Genomic DNA, 21,928 nt, shown 5'->3' on the forward strand with positions numbered 1-21,928 from the left:
TAAGACGTGCCATCAGGGTCGAAGCCAGACACAAATGGAGCTTCGGACAAATGGATTTTGGGTCATTAGTGGGAGCAAGCTGGTTGCTAAACTGATACACACCTGTGTGCTTTGCAGGAAACTTCGACGGCCAACTGAGAACCAGCGGATGGCTGAACTCCCTAAAGAACGTCTTGAAGCCTCAGCACCTTTTACAAATAGCGGCATGGACTGTTTTGGCCCGTTTATTGTAAAGAAAGCCCGCAAAGAATACAAACGATATGGTCTGATTTTCACATGTCTGTACTCAAGAGCTGTCCATATCGAGATGCTCGAAGATTTGTCGACAGACTCATTCATCAACGCATTGAGATGCTTTATCAGCCTCAGAGGAGCTGTCCGACAATTACACTGTGACCAAGGTTCTAACTTTGTTGGTGCCAGAAATGAGTTTAAGGAAGCACTTAAACAATGCGACACCAAGCTACTGGAAATCTTCCTGTCCGAGAGGCAATGTGAATTTGTCTTCAACGCCCCCTCTGCCAGCCACGCAGGCGGTGTCTGGGAACGGCAAATTAGAACTGTTAGAAATGTACTGAATGCTACTTTTGCCCAGTGCCCAGGTCGACTTGATGACGCCTCTCTCAGAACACTGTTATACGAGGCCATGGCAATTGTTAACAGTCGCCCATTAACAGTAGATGGAATCAATGATCCTCATGCACTCGAACCTTTAACGCCAAATCACCTCATCATGATGAAATCTAAAGTTGCTCTTCCTCCCCCTGGAGTGTTTGTGAAGGAGGATTTGTACGCTACAAAGAGATGGAGGAGAGTTCAATATCTCATTGAACAATTCTGGGGTCGCTGGAAAAAGGAATATTTGCTTAATATATCCACAAGACAGAAATGGCACTTACCTCAGCGCAACCTCAGAGCCAATGATATTGTCATCATAAAGGACGACAACCTCCCGAGAAATCATTGGCAACTAGGACGAGTGGTGGAGACTGTTCAAGACAGCGACGGCTTAGTACGTCGAGTTAAAGTGCAAGTAGGAGAGCGAAAATCTCAAAGGAAACAAGATCCCCCCTCCAAACCCTCAGTTATTGAGAGACCAGTCCAAAAATTAGTGCTTCTCCTTGAGAACTGATTAGAACAAACAAGCACAACAGTTAAATGCACACTGCTTTAATGATATAATGTAGTACAAATCACTCGTACTTTTGATAGTTCAACATGAAGTTACTCGTTTATTACAGTCAGGAAATCCTGTACTACTCATTTGCTCTTTGTGTATTTGCTCATTCATTGTAGCAGGATTTGGTGGGAGTGTAAATGGCAGTTAATCTTGTCTATGATCATTTATGCAGTTCTGCCACTTTACGTTTTTCTTTTTGTGCTTTTATTTTGAAGAACCCACTCTTATTTTGTTACTTCCTGTTATGCCGATGCTAGACTTCCTGCTCCCGTCTCAGCAGAACGACATGTTGCTCACGTTACTCCAAAGTTGGTAAAACATACACACAAACTATTTACATGTTGTAGCCTGTATTGAAGCTTATGAAAGGGTGTTTAATTGCAGTTCGCTCCGTGTTTGTGTCATTGTGTTTTTTGTATAAGGACTGTTACCGCAAGGTGTGTGTGGAAGACAGGCTGCTAGCAGGTTGTGCTCAAACTTAGCGCCCTTGGAAGCAGAAGGAGGTAGGAGGAGACTAATGGTGCATTCATTGTAAAGAGAGTGATTCATTTCATTTAAACCAAAGAGAAAATTGTCTTTATTTTCATTTACATAAAAGCTGTAACTCGTAGCAATTTAAAAAGGGTAATTCCATGTAAAATTCATTATTCAAGTTTACTAAAATGTATTTGTTTAAGTTAAAAATGTGAACATGATTTCTATATATTATTCACTGAATGCTGGTATTATGGCATTTGTATTTCTGTCCATTTTCGTAGTTTTCACTGTGTCATGGTGTCAGGAGGTGAAAAGAGGAGAGAATTAAAGTAACACCAGTCGAAGCTCTCTGCGTCACGTGTGGTAATTCCAAGTGGGCCGCTACAGCTGGAGTCCTGAGATCATTTGGGAACGCTTCAAATAAAGAAACTGGAGCACCTGCTGTCACGCTGGGTGAGCAGCAGTTCATTCATTGCTGGTCTGCTTTGATTCATTCATGCCCAGGCTACTACGATGTCCATTCACCACCGCCGCTGGAGTTAAGGTATCGCTACACACACTCACAACAGGTTCCCTGTATGAATTAAACTATTCCCCTGGTAGGCATTAGCAGTACATCCACATTAGGTGGTTGTGCTGTTTTGTTGTTTTTTCAGCCGTTTGTTATTTTTGTGTCATCGAGCGGGTGGAGCATTGGCTCGGGAGTACCGCCTTGGTTCTCGTTTTAAGGGCCATCGGTATATAGGTACATAAATACCCATCGCTAGTATGCACAGAAGACTAGGGTGAGTTGGATAGTTTAGTTTTCTATAGGCAGTTTAGGGGGAATGTTTACCTGTTAGGTGAGTATTTTATGTGAAGCCTGTTGTGGTGGATGTCGTCATCTCCTTTCAGTCACTTTAATGACTAAATGATTACATATGTAAGATCAAAGTAACCTGTATTGTGAACTACGCTGTCACTCAGAAATTAATGTTAGCGGAGCGATGACCTCCAGCATCAACAAACGAGACCTGCTGACCAACACACACTGCAGTATTAAACAACTTAAACCAACTCTGAGATGAAGAAAGTAACTCTGTTCAGTCCGTCTCATCTCAACAATCATGTGCCCGCTCAGCGTGTTGAACAATGATGACTTTAAAGGAGCTAAAGGAGCTAACAGTGGAACAGAAAGGCTGCTTTCCACTGCTGGAGATAAGACAAAATTAAAAAATAAGCAATAACTCTTTTATTAATGAACACAGTCTGATTAATAGTTTTTTGTTCATTAAACTTGAATTTGAAATTGACCATCAAGGAACTAAAATCACTACAGACTACTTATTTTTCTCTTTAAGACATTTACACTCAAGTGGGTGTTTGTCTGAATTAAACTCATATTTAACATCCATATCACACCATCTTCACCTGCTTCACTCTGAACTGATGCTGAAGAAAAGTTTAACTCACCAGCAGATTGTCCAACTTTAAAACATATAGGACGTTCCATAGAATCATCCTTCATGGACTCACAGCTGGGTAAAGGAGTAGTTGGTCTCTGCTTCTGCTGCTCTGAGCTTCAACACAACACAAACAGAGATTTGAGTATAAATAATGATGAAGTGATGATTTGTGTCATGGACAGTTAAAGATCTTCATCTCACCTTTGAGCTTTCGTCTTGCTGTCATGTTTCCTCCACAGATCGGTTCTGGAGGAAGTGTTTCCCTCCTTTTTCTCCATACATGGATTCATAGCACAGCTGACACCTTCACACAAACACAACAACATGCTGTCAGAGCTGCACTCACTCATTTCAACAACACTGAGAAAGTTTACTTGGAAAATGATCACCTGCTTATTCCACATCTGTTCAGATAATTAATATCCTCAGCTACATATATTTGTTAATACAAAATGAAACATCCAACTTCCCATTTTTTGGGAGTCTCTCTGACTGTTCTGAGGGATTTATGAACAATGAAAGGAGACAAGAAGTGGGAAATGTAGCTATCTCTATAAGTTTTACTAAATCACATAACTTACCAGTATTATCAGTTTCTTTGGTGCCATAACCAGATTCTGCTCCAGAAGTAGAGGTGGTTGATGGACCTGCAGTGAAATAAACACATTAATTAAACATGGTCTAACTGTTTAAAATGCAGAAGGCTACTTTACACCCCCTTTATTATCTTTCTGTGCTGTGTTAACTTGCACCTGTGACCCTTTTCCAGCCATGTGCTTTAATAGTGTTCCTGGAAAGGGAATTGAAAGAGTAAGCTAATACTGTTAGCCCTTCAGTGCAGAGGCCAAACTGGACCTGTATCTGCCTACATTTCTATTCTGCAGTTCAATGCTTTATGACACCAATGTGAACATCACAGTGCCATAGATAATATTAGATATTAGATTATAGCATGCTGTGTGTGGAGCAGGTGACCATATAATGAAATCTGTCATGAGCTGATGTTGGCTGGTTCTAAATATAACAAAACTGAGCATTCAGAGCCTTTTTGAAGACTAGGGTGAGTCCAATAGTTTAGTTTTCTATAGGCAGTTTAGGGGGAATGTTTACCTGTTAGGTGAGTATTTTATGTGAAGCCTGTTGTGGTGGATGTCGTCATCTCCTTTCAGTCACTTTAATGACTAAATGATTACATATGTAAGATCAAAGTAACCTGTATTGTGAACTACGCTGTCACTCAGAAACTAATGTTAGCGGAGCGATGACCTCCAGCATCAACAAACGAGACCTGCTGACCAACACACACTGCAGTATTAAACAACTTAAACCAACTCTGAGATGAAGAAAATAACTCTGTTCAGTCCGTCTCATCTCAACAATCATGCGCCCGCTCAGCGTGTTGAACAATGATGACTTTAAAGGAGCTAAAGGAGCTAACAGTGGAACAGAAAGGCTGCTTTCCACTGCTGGAGATAAGACAAAATTAAAAAATAAGCAATAACTCTTTTATTAATGAACACAGTCTGATTAATAGTTTTTTGTTCATTAAACTTGAATTTGAAATTGACCATCAAGCAACTAAAATCACTACAGACTACTTCTTTTTCTCTTTAAGACATTTACTCAAGTGGGTGTTTTGTCTGAATTTAACTCAGATTTAACATCCATATCACACCATCTTCATCTGCTTCACTCTGAACTGATGCTGAAGAAAAGTTTAACTCACCAGCAGATTGTTCATCTTTAAATGATATAACAAGTTCCTTAGAATCACGCCTCATGGACACACAGCTGGGTAAACGAGAAGTTGGTCTCTGCTTCTGCTGCTCTGAGCTTCAACACAAACAGAGATTTGAGTATAAATAATGATGAAGGGATGATTTGTGTCATGGACAGTTAAAGATCTTCATCTCACCTTTGAGCTTTCGTCTTGCTGTCATGTTTCCTCCACAGATCGGTTCTGGAGGAAGTGTTTCCCTCCTTTTTCTCCATACACGGATTCATAGCACAGCTGACACCTTCACACAAACACAACAGCATGCTGTCAGAGCTGCACTCACTCATTTCAACAACACTGAGAAAGTTTACTTGGAAAATGATCACCTGCTTATTCCACATCTGTTCAGATAATTAATATTCTCAGCTACATATATTTGTTAATACAAAATGAAACATCCAACTTCCCATTTTTTGGGAGTCTCTCTGACTGTTCTGAGGGATTTATGAACAATGAAAGGGGCCAACAAGTGGGAAATGTAGCTATCTCTATAAGTTTTACTAAATCACATAACTTACCAGTATTATCAGTTTCTTTGGTGCCATAACCAGATTCTGCACCAGAAGTAGAGGTGGTTGATGGACCTGCAGTGAAATAAACACATTAATTAAACATGGTCTAACTGTTTAAAATGCAGAAGGCTACTTTACACCCCCTTTATAATCTTTCTGTGCTGTGTTAACTTGCACCTGTGACCCTTTTCCAGCCATGTGCTTTAATAGTGCTCCTGGAAAGGGAATTGAAAGAGTAAGCTAATACTGTTAGCCCTTCAGTGCAGAGGCCAAACTGGACCTGTATCTGCCAACATTTCTATTCTGCAGTTAAATGCTTTATGACATCAATGTGTACATCATAGTACCATAGATAATGTTAGATATTAGATTATGGTATGCTGTGTGTGGACCAGTTGACCATATAAGGAAATCTGTCATGAGCTGATGTTGGCTGGTTCTAAATGTAACAAAACTGAGCATTCAGAGCCTTTTGCTCGCAGGGGTTACTTCAACATACGCTCACCTCATTATTTGAGACTTTGGCCATTTTTAATTAATTAATTAAAAGTGGATTTGGATCAATTCTTAAGGCTGTGTACCTGACTTCTCTTCTTCTTTGTCCATTTTTATGATGTCTAACTCTGCAGTCCTCTTCATAAACCTGGGGACAAAAGATTTGTTATTATCAGAGCAGTATCTCCTCATGACATCCCCCCCCCCCCCTTCAGGTCAATGAAAGCATTTCTAGAATGTACTGCACCTTTCATAAAATATTATTAATATATTTAAAAAATGAATTGAATGCTAATAACTGCTCTGAGCCAGGAATTTGACTGAAATGGTAAATAGTACAGTGGAATCACCATGTGTACTATCTCCTGCATATGGAGAACCGTCTGACTTCCTCAAGTGTGTGTGAGGGAGAGAGAGAGAGCATAATATGAGTGTGAGCGTACCTGTAGACTCTTGTCTGTCTGGGTCTATTGTTGTCCTCTTTTCTCTTCATTCTCCTGCACACCAAAACCTACAGACACAATATCATCTGTTCTGTTAGATAGTACCAGTTTAGTTCAAAAATGCAATCAATTAATCTGTTTGATCCCATCTTTATATTTGTTTTAATTAATATAGAAGCAAACAGCAAAATGTCTGAAGTTCAATAATACAGCAACAAGTAAGTATTCTATAACTGTACTGACAGCTGTACTGAAGAATAAGGCTAGATGATGTATTTCTTTCTTCTTTTCATAACGTCAGCGTGTGGATCATTAACCTTGTTGTTCTAGTTAGTGAACTATCAGCTTATTACCCTATCTCTAAGGGAGAGCCCAGCCACCCTACGGAGGAAGCTCATTTCGGCCGCTTGTAGCCGTGATATTGTTCTTTTGGTCACTACCCAAAGCTCATGACCATAGGTGAGGGTAGGAACCAAGATCGACCACGACGGATCTGTGCAGAGTCCGTATTACTGCAGACGCCGTACCGATCCGCCTGTCGATCTCACGCTCCATCCTTCCCTCACTCGTGAACAAGACCTCGAGGTACTTGAACTCCTCCACTTGGGGCAGGATCTCATCCCCGACCCGGAGGGTGCACTCCACCCTTTTCCGGTTGAGGACCATGGACTCGGATTTGGAGGTGCTGATTCTCATCCCGGCACAAACAACAGTCAGGATGCGTCCCCCCACCCGAAAGCGGAGGGAGGCTACCCTCTCGTCTACCGGGGTAAATTCCAACATACAGGCACCAAGCAGGGGGGCAATCACCAGTGGCAACTCCAGAGTGGATGAGGGTCCAACCCTTCTTGAGAAGAGTGGTTCCAGAGCCCCTGCTGTGCGTCGAGGTGAGGCCGACTATATCTAGCCGGAACTTCTCAACCTCGTGCACCAGCTCAGGCTCCTTCCCCACCAGACAGGTGACGTTCCACGTCCCTAGAGCTAGCTTCTGCAGCCGAGGGTCGGACCGGCAAGGTCCCCGCCTTCGGCTGCCGCCCAGCTCACAGTGCACCCTACCCCCAGGCCTGGCTCCAGGGGGGGGGGGGGGGGGGGCGGTGACCCGCATCCCGGCAATGGACATGAAAAACCATATATCTTGTTCATCATTAGGGTCTTCTGAGCTACCCTTTCTCTGGGCCCTCCTCCCGGACCTGTTTGCCATGGAGACCCTACCAGGTCCCACCTCATATTTTCTAATATAATTCTGTGTCATGCAGGAACTTCAACACTGCATTTATAATCAACTGGTGGTTCTCATTATGGACAAGAACAGACTGAACAGAAAATACCTCTATTCCCAGATCTGACTGTCTGTCCAACTGTTTCTGTACATCCACACTCACACAGCCTGGTGGGATGATTCACTATGTTATGTAGACACTGATTTCATCACGTTTTAACAAAGTCTCTTCTGGCACCATAACTACAATGCAACTACAAAAACACTCTTAACCTGGGGTTGAAAAGAGAAATAGCGCCTCCCTTTGGTGTCATTCTGCCATAGCCTCTTCCTCTCTCTCATCATACTCTCCTTCATCGTTTCCCTCAACTCCTCCCATCCCAGTGATACATTTACATCTGTTTCATTATTATTTAAACTTTCCGTTGCTATTAGGGATCGACTGATATGGTTTTTGAAGGGCCGATACCGATTATAAGTAATCAAGGAAACCGATAACCGATATTTAGAACCGATATTAATTTGCAGTAAAACTTTAAATTTTGGTGTCAACATTGAGAATAACACACTTGGGATTAGACTGAATACCGTTTACTGTTTGTTTGTTTTTGTACACTGTGAAAATCTGTGATAAAAAGACCTTAAACTTTTGTAGAATAACACAAACTCTGACCTTAGTTGAAATGGTTCAAGCTATTGTTTTATTATATAAAAACAAAAAGTGCAGAGATCTCTTAAAGTTCAACAGGTTCAGCTCTTAATCTGTAGGCTACTTGCTGTACCCATATGTTGCTATGTCTTCTTTTTATTAAATAAAGGAGCTCCAGGTCATGTTCACTTGATCTTTTTTTTTTTTTTTTTTGCCGTGGTGCTATTTATTTTTAGACACGTAATCATTTAAGCTATTTGCAAAATTGTGTCGCACTTGATGTGAATACAGGCAGGCAGGTAGGTCCAAATGTTGCTTCTGGGCAGCAAGTCATTGAAACTGATCATAATAAGGTTGTGGTGTCTTTAAAACTTCACCATAGAATATTTTTATTGCAACCTCAACATTTTCTGTTGCCTTGCCTTCAAACAGCACACTGCTGCTTCACAGAGCAGTCCTCTCCTCCCCTCTCCTCCTCTCTTCTCTGTGGCGCTGCATCTAGAAGCTGCAGTGTTGATTGGCTGTCACTTGTGCCGTGCAGCCAATCAGTGTGCGCTGTAGGCGGGACATTGTTACACAGCCCAGAGTGGTGACTTCAGGCAGAAAGAGACGGCTGCATAAGAGCCAAAGGAGTTTTAAAATAAACTTATTTTATCGGTTATTGGTGGAAAAAAACGGCTGATGCCGATTATCATAAAAATGCAGAATATCGGCCGATATTATCGGCCATGCCGTTTCTCTTATTCTAGACAATATAACAAGTATCTCATAAATGATATCAGGATGAGCCTTTGATTTACCTCCATCAGAGCAGCTGCTGAATCAATACATATTATAACTCTATTCTGCCTGGTTTTCCTCTATCCACTGCAGGGCCCATAGTATTACTATTTATTCTGTTACAACAACAGAACTTGTAACACGCTATCCAATCTTTAGATCGAGCTGAGCTACAAACATCCCAAAACCTGCTCTCTTACTCTCTGGGTCCCTGGATCAATAAGAAAAAAGACATTTGACCCTAACCCTAACCCCAAATGAGCCTCTTAACCTTCACACACTGTTCATATTCAGACTCTTCACAGTATCCTGGTATAATAACAAACCATTCATGAAGACCTCATCATCAGTCACATATAAACAGATTAATCCTTAATGAAGCTTTCAGAGAGCAGAGAGTTTATTATCCAGTTATTACACTTTGTGTTTATGGAGACAAAACATGAATTGTGTTAAATGTGAAGAATGTAATGTTTTTTATTATTAATAAACGGGTCAAATCAGCTGCACACACATGTTTTTGAGAAGTTGAAATATTTCCAAAGTAAAAAGTGTTTAGTTTTTTTTATAGTTCTTAAATGTAAAAATTGGTCAACTTTGATCCTGAACAGCATGTTAGGGTTAAACAGCAACAATTGTGTGTGTGTGTGTGTGTGTGTGTGTGCGCGCACATTTCTTCTTATAAATGGTGGTGTGTGTGTGTGTGTGTGTGTGTGTGTGTGTGTGTGTGTGTGTGTGTCAGATAGCCTATTGATGCCTTGATGACAGAGGTTATACTTTATAAGCAGTTGTTTGGGTAGATAAAGGCTACACAGACTCGGTGCGAACGTGCTTGCATCGACAAAAAATAAATAAATAAAAACCTTATTTTTCCAAATTTACCCAGCAACAAGAAATACTATTTTCTGATTGGCTGGTAGGTGGATGATTCGGGGCAGCAGTTCACCTCTGCGTCTCCCTACTGGAACGGGCAGGGGGGAACGAGGATCTACTTAATAGAGCAATACTCTAATGGAATTAATGGGCTAAAGTCAGTCACACCTCGACTTTCTTCCAAATAACGCACATTTCATTCATAATATTATAAATACAGGCCTATAGTTCATGCACATTTTTAATTTACTGGGTTGTGTGAAATTGCTAAAAAAAAAAAAAGGTAATACAAAACAAATCTATGCACCTCCAAAGTGAATTGGTTTAGTCTTAGTATCAATCACGACATAGGGGAGCAGATTTCATATGATGACATCATTGATGATTTTGCATGAAAGAAAGCCAGAAGGGTCAGGCTTTAGTTGGCTGTTGTGCCATTTAAACAGTGTGTTTGCTGTTCTAAGTGCAATAGTGTAATAATTAGATTCTCTTCAGTGTGTTTTCCCATTTGTGTAAGAAGAATTTGTGGTATTAAGAATATTTATTCTCTATTTTATTTGTATTATATTATTATTGTTGCTTTCTGCTCTTCTTACATTTCCGATTGTTTATATTTTTGGCATATATAGATGTATATAGTGTATATTTATGGATTTATTTATTTTATTTAAAGGTTTAATGATCAAATGTAACATGCCAGAATTAGCCAAATGTTGAGTTGTCACCCTAAAAGAATATTTAAAAAATGTCCTTGTGGTTCTCTAAGTTCTGATAACTTATTCAGTCATAGTGTGCAGAATTGTGTCCGTTGTCTTGTTGCAATGTTGGAGGTGGTGATTGTGCACTTTAAACAGTGTGTTTGCTGTTCTAAGTGCAATAGCGTAATAACTGGATTCTTTTCTATTGTTCTGATGAAGGATTTTTGCAATTGAGAAATATTATTCTCATTCTTATTTCATATTTATTATATTATTCTTTTTTCCACAGATCTTGTAAATTTCTTTATATTTAACATAGTTTTAGATGTCCTTGTGGACATATAACATATAATTAAATAAAATTCCTGGGCGGGGGCGCTTGAGGGGGGTCTCGCCCAGGGCGTCATTCATGCTAGAACCGCCACTATACATTATATATTAATTTCTGTATATTATATATTCAAGTCTGTATATTTTATATTAATTTCTGTATATTATTAATGTCTGTTTGGTGAACTTTATCACTTCTCAGAGTGAGAAATGTGAGCTGCTTTAAATGTGTCTCACGGTCAATGCGTGAGACTTGAAAGCTTTGTGGTTCATATATCCTGTAATTATACATTTTACTTTCTGAATCAAGCAATCTCTGAAAGTTACTTACATGTTCTTGTTCCTGATCAGTCTGGTTTTCTTCTCTGCAGCTTCAGTTTTCTCTCACACAGTCTTTGGTGCTGTTCATCAACTTTGTTTGGGGGGGGGGGGGGGCAAATTGAGCCAACAACAACAGGCTACATGGGGCCGAAGAAGACCATAGCGGCCGAGGAAGTCGAGGACATTAGGACGTGCCTCTATTTCCTCACAGAGGAGATTTCTACTGTCAGAAAAGTATCCTGGACCTGGTCGAGGAGGTGAAGGCTTTACGTATCCAAAATGAGGAGAAGGACAAGTGGCTTGCCTACCTGGAGAGCAGAGTTGAGGACCTGGAGCAGTACAGCCGGATGAATGATGTGATCATTATTGGGCTCAACGTGAAACCCCGGTCATACGCGCGGGCGGGGGGGTTGTCAACAGGAAAAGGAACTCTGCACTACTAAAACAGGGAAGGGATCTTAAGGGAACCAATGTCTTCATGAATGAGCACCTGACCAAAGAAATTCTGATATAGCCAGGAAGGCACAGTACATGAGAAAGCAGGGAAAAATCCAAAATACTTGGACTACTAACTGTAGTAGTTTTCAGAAATATGGAGGAGCTGAAAAAATACCAATGATCAACAGGAACTGGACCATAACAAGTAACTGCCTTACACACAACCATGACATACACTGATCCATTAACCTGCATCTGGACCCATTAACCACATGACACAGAGAATTAGTGATCATGGTCATCTGGAAATGAACACTTTTGAATACACTGATCATAATACATGGGATTTGGAAAATGAAATTGAGCCGGACAACAACTTCTTCTCTTCCATCAACAATAACTGTGACTATTATACTGATGAACAGTTCAACAACTATCCATCATCCACTTCAATAGCAGAAGTCTTTTTGCAAATGTCATTCACATCGAGGAGTATCTACATCAATTCACAAAACCATTCAGCATCATTGCCATATCTGAGACATGGATTACTGCTGATAAAGGCTTCGGCTTTGAGCTTGAGGGTTATGAATTTAGATATATAAATAGACAAACTAAAGGGGGAGGAGGAGTTGCTATGTATGTGGATAAAACTCTGAAATTCAAGGTGTTGGACAATATGACTGCAGTAGTGGATAATATTTTAGAATGCATCACAGTTGAAATATATAAGGAAAAAAATAAAAATGTAATCATTAGTTGTATATACAGAGCACCAGGCTCTAGTATTGATGAGTTTAAAAACTGGGTGGAGGAAACCTTTGCTAAAATGAGTCATAAAACAATTTTCATTTGTGGAGATTTCAATATTAACCTGTTCAATCAAAAGAAACATACGACAGATGAATTTATCAACACTATATTTAGTATGAGCATATTCCCCAAAATGACCAGACCCAGCAGAAACACATCTCATAGACAATATATTCACCAATGACAGAAAATAATAAAGTTAGTGGGCTATTAATAAATGATGCCAGTGATCACTTACCAGTTTTTACAGTATATGACAGAAACTATAGGATTAAAACGTCGGGACGAAAAAAAGAATACAGGTGAGTGTGAATAGAGGAAATGCTAAGTGCTTTTTAAAATGACTTACTGGTGCAGAACTGGGATGATGTATATAAAGACGTTGATAGCGCTTGTGAGGAATATCTCAGAATATTTACTATATAATAAAAACTGTCCCATAATGCAATATAGAAGGAAAGAGTCCATGGATAATAAAGGGTTTACAAAATGCCTGCAAAAAGAAAAATACACAGTACAGAGAATTCTTATGACAGAAAACTAAAGAAGCAGAGAATAAATATAAAAAGTACAAAAATAAGCTAACTAATGTTATAAGGAATAGCAAGACAGAATACTATAGGAGAATATTAGACACTAATAAAAACAACCTTAAAGGAATGTGGAGAATACTGAACAATGTTATCAAAAATGGATCTAAACACATTAATTTCCCTGAGTATTTTACTGTTAAGGATCAAGAAAAATATAATATGGATGTTGTGGCAAATAGCTTTAATAAATTCTTTGTAAATGTTGCACCTGATCTGGCAGCTGAAATGAATCTAGATAAGTTAATAAATAAAAATCTTTACTCCATGTTCCTCCAAGCAGAGGATGAAATGGAAATTACATATATTGTCATGAACTGCAAGAACAAGAAGTCCATTGATTGTAATGATATAGATATGAGTATGATAAAAAAGTTAATTGATGGGGATTTCTAAACCATTAACATACATCTGTAATTTATCATTCCAAACAGGCACATTCCCTAATAAAATGAAAACGGCAAAAGTCATACCACTATACAAAACTGGCAACAAACACCACTTCACAAACTACAGACCCGTTTCCTTACTTCCACAATTCTCTAAAATTATTGAGAAACTTTTCAACCACTGACTGGACAAATTCATTAAAAAAAAAAAACTCCTCACTGACAGCCAATACGGATTCCAGGCAAACAGATCAACATCACTGGCATTAATAGACCTAACTGAAGATATCACAAACCCTATAGACCATAAAACATATGCTCTCAATTGGGTTGAGAGTTACATCTTTGTTTGTTTTTTTGTTTTTGTTTTCTTCTTTCACACATTCAAAATAAAATAATCAAATCTAAACTTTAAGTCTCTCTTTCTTTATCTTTATAACAACATGGAGACATAATGCTCTTCCCCTTCCTGCTTCTCATCCTGCTTCTGGCTCTCTCTCTGAATCAGGAAATAACTCTATTGTCTATTATTACAGGGCTCAGTTTCATGAAATGTTTGGAATGAGATTCAGAGTCTGTTCCCTTTCTGTTCCTGTGAGTTGTTAACTGATAGGATCAATGTTCAGTTCATCTGGGAGCAGACAGGATCTTCCTAAGGTGCGGTCAAATTTCCTGGTTTGTTTTCACAACAAGTCAGCAACTGTAAAGTTTCATGGTAGGATGGATATTCTTTTGTTTTTCATTCACTCTGTGTAATTACTTCTGCTAAGATGTTTCGGTTTTGACTGTTTTGAAATAAAAAGGAACAAGAAAATCAATCTCAATCTTTATTTATATAGCGCCATATCACAACAAAAGTCATCTCAAGGCATTTTACACATAGAGCACGTCTAAACCGTACTCTTGAACTCTCTTTAATGATCCCATGTTTTTATTATTGTAAGAGTGACATGTAGACTTAATGGCTTAAACAAGTTTAAGTAGGCCTATAACTGAGCAAACATAAAGCTACTTTATAAACAAAAAAATAAAATTCAGGAAAATAACTTCTTTATTTATTTGCATTATTACTTATTTGTTCATATATATATATATATATATATATATATATATACACACATATGAGAGTATTTTCAAATATTTGAAGCAGAGTGTAGATATATCAGCCATTTAATAGATAAAAGCTGCTCATTCATGCTGATTTTAACTGGGATAAACCTTCCTGCTGTTACTGTTAGATTCCACACGGAATCTAACAGTAGATTCTAAATTTAGAATCTAAATACAGAGACTGGCCTCTTCATTAGGAACACCATTGCAATGTAATGCAATCCAATACAACAGCTCTGTTTTAAATTCTACTTTTTTGAGGTTTATTCATTTTCTGTTTTTGTAAACATTTTCAAAAAAGTAATAATTCTACTTTATGTTTATTACTGAGGTCATAGTGGGTGATGGTGGTGTATGACTGGTGTTCCTAATATTTTGCCCCCTTCATGTTAATGGAGTGGACAAAATAATAGGAATACCATGTGATGTGTTGAAAAGTACATTATAGGTTATAATAGTGTAACCCCCATCCATTTAACATACTAAGCTATTGTTTGAGTCCATTTGTTTATAGTTGTTTACATTAGTGTACTGTTGCACCCAATGTGACTCTTGTCTTGTATTGAGATTCACAGCCAGCTGAACTCTCCCTTGCATCATATCCTCCAAGGAACAGGCAGGTGTTGTAGTAGGTTAGGATTTATTACAATAGTGTGAAACTGAAATGGACAAATAAAAATACAGGGAGACATTCATTAATAAACAATATAGAATAGCTTGTCATATATGAAAGTTAGCTTATCATGGCTAGGAGGACCAATAATCTCTATCTGTAGATCTACATGTAAGTATTCACAGGTGATTCAAATTATGATACTGAATATGACAGAACTAATCAGGTAAGTAATGAGGTAAGTAACACATTAGTCATTGAACTCAAACTAAACAACACAGTATATTACATCAACGGTCAATTCAACGGTCTCTTGAAGGCTGAAATCTACCGTTATACTGCATCAATATAACGGTTGCTTGAAGTATGAAATATTCCGTTACTAATAATTATCTATAACATGTTCATTTACTTATATTTCCACTAAAAGGGCTAGTAACAAATATAACTAACTTAATAACTTCATATACAAACGGAGCATTTTTCCGTTGCCATGGCACTACCAAGCAACTTCTTGTTACGTCACTTCCTGCCTGCTATTGGCTGAGGCTGATAAACGATAAAAAGAACTATGCCCCCTAGTGGCCTGGGAGTTCTAGCAGTAAATACACAGTTTCAATATAAGTAGACATAAGAAACTTGCAGTTATAGTTAAATCTTCATTTATTTCCTACATATACACATACATACATGCATACATATACATATACAGATTCATATGTAACTTTACTTAAATTTAACAGATATTCAATCCAATTCAGTGTTAATGTTATTGTTGCAGTTTCACTAAACGTCCAGCGGGTGGCGGTAAACACCTGTAGAGAGAGAGAGAAGGAGGTAGTGTGAAATATAACGAGCAAGAGAAAAAGGACAAACTTGTTATAATTGTTGAACTTCGATGTTAAAGTTGTCCAGAAGAGACCTACCTTGTTTTAGGATGTTGTTGTTTGCCAGAGGATGAAGGAGGATCGCTATTAGATGTGTTTTTGATGACAAATCCTCCGGTGAGTGTGTTTTTCTTTTCAGTAATAAATTAAGAAACTGATGTTAGCTAATGCTCACTTCATGATTGTGGGTGTAAAGTGTAAAACTAAAACAGAGGCACTGTAAACATGTGTGTGATATGAGTAATATGAGATGTGAGATACTATTGCTGGCAGACATTATTGCCTCGTGAATTTTATGTTATTTTATTTATATGTTTTTTATGTTCTGTTTGTAACACTGAAGCCAGCAATAAGCTCAGAAAAGGGTAGAAATAACCATAAGATATTGATATGAATCAGCATACTGTAATAAATAAATAACTTACAATTAACATTAACAGAGGTATTGTTTCTGGATCTTCAGAGACAAATAAACCTTTGACCTGCTCAGGCCAGTAATACACCGAGTAGCCTTTACACAGACAGACAGAGAGAGAGAGAGAGAGAGAGAGAGAGAGAGAGAGAGAGAGAGAGAGAGAGAGAGAGAGAGAAATTTGGTTTATGGTTTGGAGGTGTGCTGAGGTAGAAAAACCCTTCAGCTTCTCAACATGACATCTGCTGAGTTTGTGTCTGATTCCAGTTCTTCTATTTTAACTGTAATCCTTTAAATCATAACTATTGTTCAATGATTTAACATTATCTTGAGTCTGTTTTATGTTAAGACACAGCAAGTACAACGATTTGGCATTCATGATCAAACTTGTCTGAACTTTAACATCAACTTAAGTTGGAAAAAAAATTATAATTGATTTTCTAAATGTCATCAAGACTTGAATCCTCAGAAAGACCTGGTTGGAAGAGCTGGAATATTTTACATGACAAACTAAACTGTTGACTATAAAACATAAAACCAGATTTGTCACAACAAGCAAAGTCATTCTTATCATATTGCTGTCAGAGTTATGTTGATTGAAAGCTTTATTGTTGTGTCTGAAGTCAAGTTGATTTTATTGGTATAACCTAGTCTGTACAGCAACACAACATCCTCTGTGCTGAGACCCTCGATTCGAATAAGGAAAACTTCCCTAAAAAGTCCTTTAATGGGAAAAACGGGAACAATTGAAGAAAAGAAAAACATAGGAAGATCAAAAGAGGATGATAGATGTGCAATAAATGTTGTGTACAGACTTCAACAGTCCATCTCTTACAGTAAGACATGACTGCTGTTTGAAGACCAGGTTATGAAGCTGCCATTTTCTCAACCTCTATCATTTCTGTTCACCTTTAAACCTGATTGCTCTGCTGCCATTGGATGTAGTCACTTCCTGTTGGCCTGTTTTCCTCTAAACACCCTTTCACCAACTCTGCTTTGGATTTTTTTTAAATCTGTGACAGTTCTAACATGGGACCCTCAGATATCCTTCAAGTGATGCTGACACCACTGTCATTGAAGTCTGAAGCCTGAAACCTGGAATCACACACTATAAAACAAAAACACACCTCTATCTTAGCTAAAAGCCAGTCTCCCACCACTGACACTGATTCTATATTTCTGAACAGTTTCCTCATTTATAGAGCACACACAGCAAAGTGCAGACAAATGTGAGCTTCAATACAAAAAAACAAGCCACACAACTGTTCTCCAGTCCACCATGCTTTATCTATCTCACCTTCATGTTTCCATTGAATACTTTTTACAAATTCATCATGTGACCAACAAAACATTGAGTTAAGTCTAAAGAAATATATTTGCAAAGAGTTTTAAAATGGATAGGTGCTTTAACTTAGTGTCAAAAGTAAATCCACATCAGATTAGGGATGTTAACAATTAACTAGAAAATTTAGCAATTTCATAAGAAATTGCGTGTGGGAGCTGCAAACTGGCAGACGCATCCCTCGCAAACTGCCAGATGCAGCCGCTGCCACCATTCCTGTTATTGCTACCTTCACTGCAGATTTCTGTTGGAGCAGCAATTATTCAACATTTTGTGGCGCCACCTACAGGTGAAGTTTCATTAAATACCACAAAGGTGTTCAATATCCCCATCTGCACAATTCTGCTGTCATCATAGAAGGTTGACATTAAAAGATATGGAACTTAATAAGTCATATGTTGGCGTTTCACTAATGGCCACAAGGTGGGGCTATTGGCTCCATGTTTCACTATATCGTACACATTGACATGGAGAACTAATGTACCAAGTTTCATTTCATTGAAGACAACAGAACTGTAGGAATATTGTGTTATAATATTACAGTAGCGCCCCCATTTGGTAAAATTGTATCAAATTTTACATAATGGTATAGTGCCACCATGTGTACATGATTATCAAATTTTGTGGCAATCTGAATCAGCATTGAAGAGTTATTGATCGTTAAATGCATCAGGCCACGCCCCCAAAAGTTTGCTAACAAATTACGGACAAACGGTATGGGTTACCAAAAAATGAAGATAATAGCTGTGTTCGGGGTCCTCTAAACATGGTGTGTACCAAGTTTGGTGAAGATTGGATGAAAAATGTGCCAAAAGTAGAAAAAAAATGTATTTTTCAAAAAAATCAAAATGGCGGAAAAATGTTCTAGACGCAAATGGGCGTGGCCTATATCAGTCTACTTGGTACCATCCAAGGAACACACTGTGCAAAGATTGTTTGAATACGCCTTACGGTTCATGAGTTATAAGCCAAAATGTAAAACATGTAATAACTGACCACATGGTGGCGCTACAGATCATTCTTTACAATATGTGAAGCATTTGCTCATGGGCCACCTGTAGTTGAAGTTTGAACACTTTAGCACTTTTACTTCTTGAGATATGAGCTTTCAAACATCGCTCCCATTGACTTTCCATTATAAATTTTAATGTTTTAAAAAATTATATAAAATCAATGGAATATGTCAGAGATATGAAAAGTAATAGCACACATCTCCTTATGGATATGTACAATTTGACATTGAAACGAAGTTGATATGACAAATCGTGTAGGACTAGTTACGCTACGAAAAACGGCGAAATAATAATAAATAAATAAATAAAGAGCGAAGATAACATAGTGTGGGAGCTTTGCAGCTCCCACACAACAAGAGTCAACTCATTGTCACTTAATCTGCTAACTGATAAGACTATGAAATGTTACAAGAATGGCATTCACAAGAGACCATTGTTTTGTTTGACAGTTTAAAATGATATTACCATAATTGTCATATATGAAAATGAAAAACAGCAAATCTTCACATTTTAGAAGCTGAGTCCATCAAATATTTGGCATTTTTGCTTGAAAAATTAAACATTTTTTTCTTACAATTGCCTTATTGTTTCAGCTCTATCCTAGATACTAATCAGAAGATCTTTCTCCACAGGTACAACCCTGCTACTGAAACCTGTACAAGCCAAAAAAATTATGAAATTATATTCTAACCTTCTGAGAAAGCTTCACTTCCAGGTTTCATGCTGCCTGCCAGAGCCTGAAAAGCAGACTTCATATCCCTTAACATCATGAGGTTCTGTGTATGTGAAATCACTAGATAAAGTGTGTCTGTCTCCTACCAGCTGCTGATGATCATGTGAAATGCTTGAAAGGTTGAGTGGGAACCAAAATGGATTGATGCCACAAGCTGCAGGAAGGATCTGGGTGAAGGATTCCTCTGTTTAACCTTATTCATCTAACTCCTTCTTCTCCTCGGTGCTGATGGAGTTAACTTCATCTTCCTGGACAAGTCTAAACAAGATGATCAATGTGAGAAGAAACTACTGATACTGATCATTTAGCCTAGACCATGCCAGTAATACCACACTATTGCATTACAGTCCTTTAATTCTTCATATATTCTTGAGGTGACAGATGTCTGATTTTGGGTTTGTCTTAGTGTGGCAGTGTCTTGGTCCTGTATTTCACTGACCTGCAGTCTCTCTCTCCAGGTAGCCACTTCCCTCTGTGTGTGCAGGTGTGTAAGTGGAGACAGGTGTGCAGGAGTCAGACCAGACCAGACCCACACCAGCTGCACCTCATCATGTTATCTTCAGATACGTAGCTCTACCAGATCTTAGCCTCTGCACAAGTCAGTCTACACTTTATTCATGTGTTATGTGGTTTCTTATGGTTGCCTGTTTTTCACTTGTCTAACTGTGTCTCCTGTTCCCTGCAGTTCCACCTGTTCAGTCTCCAGCCCCTCGTCTCATCTCGTCACCCTTGCTTCCCTTCCTTCGGACCCCCAGTCTTCCAGCCCAAGCACCAGACCCAGTTTATCAGCGACCAGCCCAACTTTTCCCCACCCTTCAAAATAAACACTTTGTTGTAATCATATCATTGTCTCCTTGTCATTGATTGTCGGCTTACATAACAGGACCTTAACATTTAGGCCAGAGTCAAAGATGCTACCAGGGTTTCTGGTTTGGTTTGTGGTTTTTAACATTAAAATTACTTTGAATTGTTCTTCCTTGGTTCCAAAATGATTTGTTTGATTTTTGTTTAACTGAAGATAATTGTGACACATTCAATCACTGATTAGTCACTCATAGCTTGTTAAGGTATTTTGGTGTTCTCCAATATCTTAGTGATTGGTAGTATGTGGATGTTGATCAGCATAGCTCCCAGAATGGAGCCTTGAGAAACATGTAATTTCATGAATGTTATATAACATCAACTTGCGACTGCAGAGGCTGTGAGCAGGTTGTGAGTGAGTCTGACTCTCAGAGGAAAAGCTCTTGTTAACTTTTGTATTTAATAACATATGTAATAAAATAGTTCAATACTGTGCTTGTGGTCGGAGGGGAGGAGGAGGGGGGCCGATGGTGGTTTGAACGTGGGCTGCAGTACCATTTCTAAACGCTTGGTGTCAGAGTTACATAATATCAGTAACATTAATATCTACATTTAAACCAAAGCTAGAATGGATTCAATACAATAAAACAGATAATAATGTAATTTAATGCCATACTCTAGTTTTTTATTACAAGGTAAAATATCCCTCTCTCTGTATTTAGGGTTCTCTGCTGCCACCATGTGGAATCTAACAGTAACTGCAGGAAGGCTGGTTTATCCCAGTTCATATTTGCTCTTCAAACTGTGATTCAGTATTTCACTGAATAAATCCAGAGAAAATACAGTAAAACAATGTCACATTTGTTTAGTAGAAAGTTTTTCCAGTCAGAATAGTTGAGAATGATTTTGATTGTCAGAGTAAATGGGAACATTGTTTTTAGGAAGATGTGGTACTGCCGTGTGACTTAAATATCACTTTTTGATTAATGTCCATTGTAATAGAGTGCTGACAGAAAACTCAGACAGATTAAACCTGAATGAATAAAAACAAAAATAGATGTAATAGAAGATTCCAGCATGTAATAATAACCCTCTAAATACCTGTATACCACTCTGTGAATCATACTTTCTAACATTGTGTCTTAATTTTACACAATTTAAATCTGAACATGTTCTGAGTCTGTAGTGTTGATTAATAATGGATAACTGCTGTTGACACTGTTGTCCCATAATGCAATGCACAATGGAAATAAAGGATCTACTGACAGCTGGTAAAGACTGACACCATTGTTGTCAGTAGTGCAGTGGCTTTAAAAACATAAAACTAAAGTAATACATTTGGTGTATTTTATATTTCTACATGTGGTGGTTTTTTGGCTTTATTATTTATTATGAAACACATTTAGCCACATGATGTTTGTACATACAGTATATTATCACTATCACTTATCATTATGCACATAACTATACTGTATGTCAACATGTAAAAAGAAGAATAAAGAAACACAGACAAAGCTCAACTCCTTTGTATCTTGTTTAATTCATTGTGTGTGAAAACATGTAAGTCAGAAGTTCAACATGATCAACA

General features: G+C 38.2%; 2 protein-coding genes across 2 annotated transcripts in view; both read right to left on the reverse strand.

Annotated features, from left to right (window-relative positions):
* Positions 1 to 21,928, reverse strand: part of LOC128358604 (interferon-induced very large GTPase 1-like) — a 232,892-nt gene that overhangs the window by 176,095 nt on the left and 34,869 nt on the right. The gene's annotated exons all lie outside the window — the stretch shown is intronic.
* LOC128360772 (serine/threonine-protein kinase Nek1-like) overlaps positions 1 to 21,928 on the reverse strand; it is a 74,893-nt gene that overhangs the window by 18,063 nt on the left and 34,902 nt on the right. The window contains exon 2 of the mRNA XM_053321275.1: positions 6,330 to 6,397. The gene's annotated coding sequence lies outside the window, so the exon portion shown is untranslated. The remainder of the gene's footprint in view (positions 1 to 6,329; positions 6,398 to 21,928) is intronic.

Source organism: Scomber japonicus, chromosome 1 (genome assembly GCF_027409825.1).
Source record: "Scomber japonicus isolate fScoJap1 chromosome 1, fScoJap1.pri, whole genome shotgun sequence".
In the NCBI taxonomy this organism is placed as follows: Eukaryota; Metazoa; Chordata; class Actinopteri; order Scombriformes; family Scombridae; genus Scomber; species Scomber japonicus.